Source organism: Trachymyrmex septentrionalis, unplaced genomic scaffold, assembly GCF_001594115.1.
Source record: "Trachymyrmex septentrionalis isolate Tsep2-gDNA-1 unplaced genomic scaffold, Tsep1.0 scaffold29, whole genome shotgun sequence".
NCBI lineage: Eukaryota > Metazoa > Arthropoda > Insecta > Hymenoptera > Formicidae > Trachymyrmex > Trachymyrmex septentrionalis.
The window spans coordinates 790,439-796,955 of NW_017305451.1; the positions used below are offsets into that span (position 1 = coordinate 790,439).

The window sequence follows — 6,517 nt, forward strand, 5'->3', positions numbered from 1 at the left end:
TATATATAACATTTTTTCTCGGGTAAGACGCGTGCAACAACAGCAAGGTAAACCATATTTACATATACGCAAGCTAGGCAGCTTGCGAGTACCTTAGATAATCAGTTCTCAGAAGTAATGATTATCTTGGTCGATTCATGTTCTTAATTGCAATCTCACTCATATTTGCGTAAAATTGACGCGTAAAATTTGTAAGGATTTGATAGTTTTATTTATCCGATCAGAAAGATTTTATTAACATCACCGAAGTATCTTCTTTCGATTTTGATGATAAACCTTTAATTCAAAAAAGACAATAATCGATTTTCTTTATAGGGTGTTTCACCTCTTAAAAGTGAAAACAGGAACAGTACAAAAATACGTACCCCTTATTCTAGACAAGAATATATTAAAGACCCATCAAATTCAGGGAGACACTTCTGTAATGCTATGCATATACGTCTAGGCAGGATATTTATGATAACAATGTTTACAAGATTTTTTTAACTATTAGAAAACAAAGTGAAATCTTGCTTCTACTATGTTCTCATCATTCTACTAGAATAGGAAATAATAAAATTTTATAATTATGTTTATTATAGAATATCGATTATTTTTCATCATTATATATGAAAGTACATACATTTCTATTTATACGCTCGAAATTAAAAAACGGAAACAAGGTAATGCAAAAATACTTTACTGAAATCCTAAGTTAAAGTACTACGCAAATGAAGACATAAAAAGTAATAAAAGTAAATGTTCCACTATCATGTTTGAGAACCTCTAGTTGTTTCGATCCACTGTACCACGCGTGGAGATCAAAACACAGTAACAGAAATGCCCGTGGAATGTGCCGTTCTCGTTAAAGCACAGAGAAGCATAAAGAGCGTCAGTCGATGCCAGAAACTTGTGATGATCGGTTGGACTGTGAATTTTAATAACTCAGTACTGTAGTCAACATATAATATAATTTTCAAGAATTTGTAGTATCTACAGTTTTCAATAATTAATAATTGCGCTGATTCTTGTGATTTTCTTACAGTTTACGATAGAATCTTATTAACACTGCAAGGCACACATAGGTGAGTTAAAATTATTTGCATAATAAAGAGTGCAATACACAATCAATGGAAAATAAAGACTCATAACGGTCGAAGCTGAGTCTTTAATGATTGAGAGTGCAATAAATATAAGTTCAAATATCAGATTATTTTGAAAAATAGTTCCTTTACAAGTTAAGAAACTCTTTACTTTTGAAAAAATGAGTGTGTATGTGTGTGTGCGTTTTAAGTATACTGTCTTAAGATAATATGTAAACTGTTAAGATAATGTGTAAAATCACAACATCTATTATTAAGCATTGCAGCATAGCAAACTACTTTATAATTTTATAGTGTTGGTTTGACCATACGTCTATCCATCTGAATGTCCATCTGCAAAATTAAAAATGGCTGAACTTTTTCAGTTTCTGTTTTCGACAATAAATTCGAAGACTTTAGCTTCATTCGTGGCAAAAAATATATGTTCAATCAATTGGCTGTAAAGGGATCAAAGGAATTAAAGTCAATGAGATTTTCAGTAATGTAGGACAAATCAAATGGCTTAACTTTTTCAAATTTTGGTTTTTCGCTGCATTATTTCGTTACATCAGTTGCAATGGTTTATTAACAATACGGTTTAAGTCGGTATTCAAAATCAATTCTTATATTTAAGACTGCCTTAAATATAATGTTAATCAGAGAGTTGTATTAGCATCTTAGAACATTACTTAAAATGTTCTTAAAATAAGAACGAACAATGAATATCATCCTTAAAGTTAAAACTCTGATTAATATCAATCATCGCATCGGCGGTCGTTTTAAATCTTAATATATAATATCTTGATACATGTACCGCATTTTAATTCGATATGCCTATTCGGTCACGTACAATATCTGTAATATATGTATGACATACACATTTATCCGACATCTCACTACAATTACACGAAGCGATCGCATGAGTTCATATGTATCCGTTATGCGTAGAACAATGAACTGGGCATCGCGTCATAGCGTCACATCGAATCCATGCAAAGCAAATATATCGATTCAAAGTACCATATCGAAACGCGTACTACACGGAACGAGTAATTCTGTGGGTCACTCTAATGTCCGGTGTCATTCGTGAGGGATACTTAGATCAAGACAAATCGAGAACGGACGTGAGTGGATCTGAGAAAAAAGAGTGAAGGGGGTTGCACGTGACTAGTGTTACACACGGGATTTAAGCTAACGTAACGTTATACGATTGGCTGGGTCTTTACGGCGCTGCTCGGATTCAGGACAATAGTGGTCTTGGATTTCTTGCGACAATGGAGAAAGTGATTGCGCTGCAAAGGTTTTAAATTTCGACCGGACAACATCCACGAGCTCTCCTCTTTACGCCATCTTTCCTCGCCATATCAAGAAAGTGTCCACGTCGTCGATGATAGAACAATTTACGTCCATTCTTGCGTGATGCCTTACAATATCGCAGCGAGAGTACTCACGGCCGGAAAAAGTGTAAGATAGCGAAGAGCTTATATTTCCCCATTGAGTGATATTTTTAACCTTTAATGATAACGCCTTAAGAAGTGACAAAAGAATAAAAAAAATCTTTTTTTAATTGCATATATATATATATTTATAGTTACAATATTTAATAATCTTATGAAAATTAACGAAAAATAATTTCAATTTAAACAAGTGCCTTTATGATGTTAAATATACATATATATATAATAACAAATATCCAATAGATTAAATAAATGACTGATAGGAAACAATGAAAAGCAAATTCAAGTAACTAACTTGAGACTAGTGCTTTTCGCTTATTTTATGTTGAGTAAAACTTGTCCTAAAAATATTTTTCTTGTTGCACAAATTGCAGCAATTATTTAGCAAAGCAAAATAATAAAGATTACTATGATAATTTAATAAAGATACGAAAAGGAAAGAAAAGTAACTTGTATCATCTTATCTTGACCTACGATCGGATCAAGTACACCCTCGCGGTATAAATGCGAGGTTCCTATATATATATATATATATACGTGTACTTAAGCAATTACAAGCAATTAAAATTTATATGCATTCGTATACTGCGTCGTGCTCTTCGTGAATATTCTCTTCGGGTCGGAACGTGAATGATAATTATATCCTCTTACCTTGCTGGGTAATGCTTTATACGTACAGAAATACGAATAAAACGAAGGAATACAAAACGAAATGCAAAAACCGACAAGCGAGAGTTTTTATATTAAAGCAACAGAGTGCGGGAAATCGGTCTTCTTCTTCATCACGTTTAAAAATGTGTGTATTGATTTTTATTTTTCGAATCAACACTGACATTTCCGCCGTGTATCGTACCATTGTGAAGGGAAAAAAGTCACCGACGTCTGCGCGGATCTTTCGAGTTCCAGACAGTGCAAGAATAAATATTTGTTAATCTGAACGAGGATGTGCCGAAAGTGCTAAGTGCTGCGCTCGTGCCTCATGTCTCTGTTATAAAATTCATCGGATACACTCTACATTTTCGCCGGCAGCATTATCTTAAATATTCTATCGCGGCTAAAAAAAAAAGTTTGATTGCATTTATTAAAATTCTGTTGAAAAATGGACAAAAAAAATTAGTATTTTTTAATTAAATTTTCTATTATAATTCTAATTGAGACTAAAATTCTAATTAACATCATCAGATTCTTCTGATTCGTTCATTTTCGATAAGAAACTTTTGTAATGTGTCATCATTAAATAGAATTTTTATACTATTGCATTATTAATAAAAAAATACACAAATAGTTAAATAATAAAAATAGTTACTTCTAAACTTGAAAAGTATTGTACTATTCTGGATAAGGAAATATAACTTTTAAAGATAAGTTCGAAAAATCTAGAAAGAGAGACTCAAATCGCAATCGGAAATGAAAATCGAAACGAATTCAACAAAAATGTACAATTTCATTCCATTTTCGGCTTCCTTGTTCAAAATCACAAAAGAATTGTCTCCTTCCTTGATCTCTTTAAAGCGTGAGAGGCACAGGCGTCACTGACCTATAGCAAATGAACGTACATTACGCGAACGCTAAATAAACTACTAAACGATATTCCACGACCTACGTAAATCTATTTTCGTTTAGTAGCACGTGAGGATAGAAATTGTGGGTGGTTGCTTGAATACAGAAAAAAATGTCGATAGCCCGAAATCCTGAATAAAAATGCAGAAGACACAATGAAACGAGTTATCATAAATTATGCTTTTAAATGGTTCGGAACGTGTTTTTCCAAACAATGTCACGGATCGTGAATTCCATAGATAAACTTAACTGCATAATCGAGCGTTCATGGAAAAAAAGCAATCAAATGAGGAGGAATATGTATATTTAGAAAGACGCTTCACGCGATATAGAGATTACGCTGCTCGACAAAATGCAGATTGCAATTGTATTGCGTGCCGTGACGTTAATTATTAAAGGGGATCCCAAGATAATTTAACTGGCCGATAGCGATCATCGACATTGGAACAAGAGAACGTTGAGGAAATTTCCATGATGTGTTACAATAATTTCTAGTTCGCAGTTTTACATGGGATACCGATGCCGTGGGGTGAAGGCTCTTTAATAAACGCTTGTTTACGGAACATATGTTCCGCCTTTTCTACTGACATCATCGAAAGTTGTGTATTTTATTAAAAATCATCCAAATAATTTTACGTGTAAAATATAAAATGTTATTAACTCTACATTACACGCATGATTTTTTTTTTTTTTAACGTAATTAATCGTGTAAGGTATTTTTGACATTTTAACATTACATTTCAATTTTCATTGTTTTCTTTAATGATTTATAAATTAATAAAGCTTGATAATATTTCATATATGTATATATTTTATATATACATATATATATTTTTTTATTTTTATTTTTATTTTTTTTTCATGTGAAGAAACGGAGTTTCCGTTAATATCTAGCAGTGATTCACTTTTTCCGAGCATTCTGTAATTTCTTCGTCTATCTCGCGGTCTCTCTTCGCACACTTATAAACGACTACAGTTGGTGCAGCTTGTGGCGGAGACAGATTGAATACACATGAGACTGCATGCTTCTACTTTTCTCGCGTAGCTTTCCTCTCTTAGAAACGTCGCGACTGCCGGATGAAAACATCCGACAGGAAATATTCCCGTTGGATCGAGGGGAGGGTTCCTTTTTTATACCAATTTAAACCACAGTTACACAGCGGAAAGTATAGGAGGGGTGATGCCGCAGACTAACTTTAAATCTTAGGCAACGAGGGGACGTTCGTTAAACGCATGCACCCTTCAGTTAAAAGGATCATGTGATTCCTTGAGGTTTTTCTTCGGCCTCGGACTCATGTCGTTATACATTGTTATCAAATATATTAATAATAATAATAATAACTTTATTGGATGCAAATAATAAACAGGCATGCTAAATGATACATATCATCATTTATACGTAGTATAAATATAAATACAAATATTAATTATAGACAAAAGATAAAACTGCGACTAAATGCTGATTTGATTCCTAACTTGATTGATATATTTAACACATAACGTAATTAATAAATAAATTAGTGATGATAGTAAACAGAAGATATCACAAACGTTCGCACTATAAATTGCATTTAATGATTAATATATATATATATAAAGTTTGACAATAAGAAGAGATAATAATATAATGCAAATAATTCAGTATAAAATTTTTATGAGCTGTAGTCATTATAAGATAAAAGAAGAGTATCATGACCGAACAGAGAAGAAAGAAATTTTAAATCCTTTAAATAAAATATACGACACTGTAAAATATTCTTAATAGAAAACAATTTATTTATTTGTCTGCATTTTTATCGCATCTATTTTCCCTGCATTCTTGGAAAAATATTAAATATCCCGGGAAATTTCTTAGAATGTATAAAAAATTGCAGGTCGTTGGCACAATCTTTAATGCCTTACAATCTACGATTTTCCGGAAAGGTACACCAAACGCTCGACTTACTTCCTACACCCAGTGATTACCTGGTTTCTTTCTCGCGCGAGTCTCTTCCTTGTCGAACAGAGCGTGACCGGGGTGATTTCTCTTCGCGAAAAGAATACATTTCAAGGTCCGTGGATTTATGCAGGAAGCGACAGTTGGCGCGAGAAAGATTTTTAGCATATGTCGGATCTGTAGAAGCCAACACGTGCACCGCGCAGAAATTGAATGAATATGCATTCCATTCATAAGAATCGCTCGGGGTTCGTTGCCTGCTGAAGAAGGAGGGCACAGCTGACTCCCCCAACATCGAAATTAAGGCACGTGATTTTGGATGCAAATTAGAAAGACTCCGAATGCGCGTCCGAAAAGAACATAATTGGAAATCACGCGAAAATTCAAGAAAGAGAAAGAAAAAAAAGGAAACGGTTTAAAGATCTTGATGATGAATTTCATGAGTAAATTAATCCGAATAAATTGAAGTGAAATTGGAGGAAAATAACGTTCTTGATCCATTT

General features: G+C 33.2%; 1 protein-coding gene across 2 annotated transcripts in view; it reads left to right on the forward strand.

Annotated features, from left to right (window-relative positions):
- Positions 1–889: 889 nt before the first annotated feature.
- The window catches only part of LOC108749437, a 16,735-nt gene continuing 11,107 nt past the window's right edge, over positions 890–6,517 (forward strand). Inside the window, exons 1-2 of one of the 2 annotated variants that reach the window (XM_018488160.1) lie at positions 891–927; positions 1,025–1,064. The gene's annotated coding sequence lies outside the window, so the exon portion shown is untranslated. Of the gene's footprint in view, positions 1,065–6,517 lie in introns of both variants that reach the window. The other variant, XM_018488159.1, reaches the window with a different exon arrangement.